Genomic DNA, 3474 nt, shown 5'->3' on the forward strand with positions numbered 1-3474 from the left:
GAAGTCGACCTGCTAACCACTGGACTACCGGGCCGCCGTTTTTTTTTTTTTTAACATTTCTTCTGCCTATTCGTAAGCAGAAAGAAGTATCGATCTTTTTCTGTCTTGGCATTGTTATAACATGGGGAGCGAGTAAAAAAATACAAAGCGGAACGCACATTTTCTCATTCTGATTGCTGTTCTACTTAGCATCGGCAATCTTCTAATTACGGCAGCTCAACGTGTCATTATAGCTGTCATTTTGGAGATTCAAGGGGGGGGGGGGGACAACAACATTGCCATATATTGACAAGAATATTCACCCAAAATCCATTAAATCACCTGTTCTTTTCAACTATCGTAAACAGAATGGGAAAATGTGATTTATTGACTTTTGTTGAATACTTTTGTCAATTTGTGACAATTTTTGTCAAGAAAAGGTTTCCTACTTCGCCATTATGACAGATGTGATGAAACTTTGAACTGTAGTAGTTGACTACAATTGCCAACAACTAAAGCAACCGGAATATCTATCTATCTATCTATCTATCTATCTATCTATCTATCTATCTATCTATCTATCTATCTATCTATCTATCTATCTATCTATCTATCTATCTATCTATCTATCTATCTATCTATCTATCTATCTATCTATCTATCTATCTATCTATCTATCTATCTATCTATCTATCTATCATTCATTATATTTATTGATTTATTTCTTTGTTGTGGGTGAATATTTCGTCACAGAAATGTCTCCGAATCCTTCAAAAGAGAGATACTGTATCAGTATATTTTTTGGATGTGGTCAGTTGTCAGCCTGGAAAATGTAATTTCTGGACGGTCCCACGTTGCCATTTTTTCCCAACCGGCAAAACGACGTCATTTGAAAGCGACTTAACGGCCATCCAGCCAAAGATTCTTCATGTAGGAAACAGTCCACTTTCCATGCTAACGTTGCGGCCATATTGGCAAGGACGACTCTCCCCTATAAACGACATGGACATTGAGAATATACATCGTAACTCGGTCATTGTCCCAACCAGTTTTCACGAGGTTTACTTGTTTAACAATGCCGAAACGGCCACTATTCTTACGGAACAACAAAAAAATACATATTTATTATTATTATTGTTTTAGTTATTACCATGATATTGGTGTGTGCTTCTTCAAGCGTTTTTACAGTAGCCGTCAAGCATTGTACGCAAGCGTATGCAGTACAATCTGTCGGGATCCTTGTTCTCTTCATTGTTTCGCTGACGTTGGCCCCTTCTTGCTTAGCGTCACTGTAGGCATGTATCTTGTAGTGATGGGAATTCCGGCTCCTTTTAGAGAGCCGGCTCTTTTGGATCGGCTCCCTAAAAAGAGCCGGCCCTTTCGGCTCCCAAATGGCTCCTCAGATTTTTTGTTGCTTAAATTAATTTAATACCAAAAATAACGTAATATTATGTGTAAAATGAAGTACTAATGCAAAAAATGGACATTTTATCAAATATTTATTATTTATATGGCTTTATTTATATTCTTCTGAACATACTTGTTAAGGAATTATTCCGCTAGAAGTAGTAGTAGAACATTGTTGAGGAATTTCATCTTGCTAAGAGAACTATTGATACTTGTCTCTGTCCTGAACATCTGCTGTAGTACTTAAAACAAAGAATGTACTGTGATGTTTAGAGCCTATTTCCCTTTGGTTAATTAACAGCCCCCCAAGGGGTTTCTTGCCTCCACCACCTCATAAAAGTCCCTGAAGGCTGTCAAGTGCCCTCAAAGAGGAACCCTAATCTCAAGATCTGTGACCAGCAACAGTGGTCTATACTTTGTCATCATATCAAGATCGAACTTTGCTTGATCTTCCTTATCTCTGCTTTTTACTTGGTTATGGTGTTGTTCCTTCCTGTTGGTTGTGTTTGTTCAGACACTGAAAGAAACAATGTACAATGCGGTTGAAGGTATTTCCTGCTCACTGTTATTACAATCAACTTTAGTGCCCTCAACCCCCACCACTTCTGGGGCCCCCCTCCACGGAACATGTTTTAGAGGAGCTGTTATCTCAGGTATCTGTGTTCCTGCCATCGCACCAAATGGGGGGTAGTGGTGGTCTGGTCTCACCTCACTGCTACTGGCTTCCTCCGGCCACACCAGGTCAGATGACATGTTACTTTCTTTGTTTCTGGATTTGCATGAGAGGCGTACCTCCCCGCCTCTCATTATCATATCGTCTCTATATAATCTCATGTTTCTTCGGGGCTTCCTGATGAAATCTGAGACTCACAGGAGCCCGAATCGATTCGTGTTGCGTTGTGATAAACTGAAGAAAAGACTACGTGGTGTTGGGTCTTCTTCCACCTTATAGAGAGATAAAAGAACCTGTAACCAAGGAAGGGCCAAGAGCAAATTGACAGCTCCCATTCCTCAACAATACTCAACATGGAGTGCTACAAAAATAAAAACAAAGTACAAAGACCCATCTCAAAACAAGGTCGTCAAAAAGTTCCAATCTCTGAATGTGTATATTTATAAGCTTTTAACTATTTACAGTAAAACAACATAAGTAAGCTTTGAATACCACACAACAAATTATAAATTAAAATTTGTAAAACAAAAAGAAAAAAAGCAGCATCCAGGTAAAGGTTTTAGCTTGTCTTTAGCGAAGATTGGCATGAAAAAAACCCAAGTGCCTCAGCTTTGAGGGGTTGATCCTCTTTCTCCTCTCTGTTAATATTTGCCCTGTTTTGGAGAAGATTCTCTCTGAGGGGACAGATGTTGCAACAACACACAGCCAACACAAAATGGATGAAAATCCCTTGCAATCATTGCACCCAGTTCCTCATCAATTGTGTTCTGTTTTGCTGGTTTTATAGCTTTTTGCATAAAGTGGCTCATAGAGCTCTGGGTTGTACATCTAGGCAGTTGTGACATTGCAGCAGCAGCAACAGTTGCAGACACACTAGCACCTTCATTAATAGCTGGTTCCCTTGCTTGTCTTTTCTCTTCAAATTGTACTGCTGGGTGGATATTTCTGATGTGCATGTGCAGGTTATTTGTGGAGCCTGATCTATGGGATGTTTTAACGTTGCACAGTCCACACGCTGCCTTTGAACTATCAATTAAATTGAAATGAGTCCATATTTCACTGCGTTTCCTATCCATTTTCTCACCTTTCCACTTTCCACCGTGTTGTTTTTTTTCACTAACTAGCTCTCTCGTCTCCTTGTCTGTCTTGTTCGCGAGCTGCTCAGTGTGCTGTTGTGTGTGTCTCTTCTCTAACCCCGCCCCCTTCTCTAAACTGCAGTGCGCGCGCGTGTGTGTGTGTGTGTGTGCGTGAGTGCGTGCGGGCGTGCGTAACCCTCCCCTTCCGGGCGTGCGTAACCCTCCCCTTCCGGCTCCCCAATGAGGTGGGAGCCGGCTCCCATCGTTCACTTCAAAGAGCCGGCTCTCGGAGCCGGCTCGTTCGCGAACGACATCACTAGTATCTTGAGAGCGCTCACG

General features: G+C 41.2%; 1 long non-coding RNA gene across 1 annotated transcript; it reads right to left on the reverse strand.

Annotated features, from left to right (window-relative positions):
* Positions 1-867: 867 nt before the first annotated feature.
* Positions 868-1264, reverse strand: LOC127604359 (uncharacterized). The gene is made up of 2 exons (XR_007963293.1): positions 1130-1264; positions 868-970 (listed from the first exon to the last, which is right to left on the reverse strand). It is a non-coding gene; the product is annotated as an uncharacterized LOC127604359 (long non-coding RNA).
* Between the last annotated feature and the right edge of the window lie 2210 nt (positions 1265-3474).

Source organism: Hippocampus zosterae, chromosome 7 (genome assembly GCF_025434085.1).
Source record: "Hippocampus zosterae strain Florida chromosome 7, ASM2543408v3, whole genome shotgun sequence".
NCBI classification, from domain to species: domain Eukaryota; kingdom Metazoa; phylum Chordata; class Actinopteri; order Syngnathiformes; family Syngnathidae; genus Hippocampus; species Hippocampus zosterae.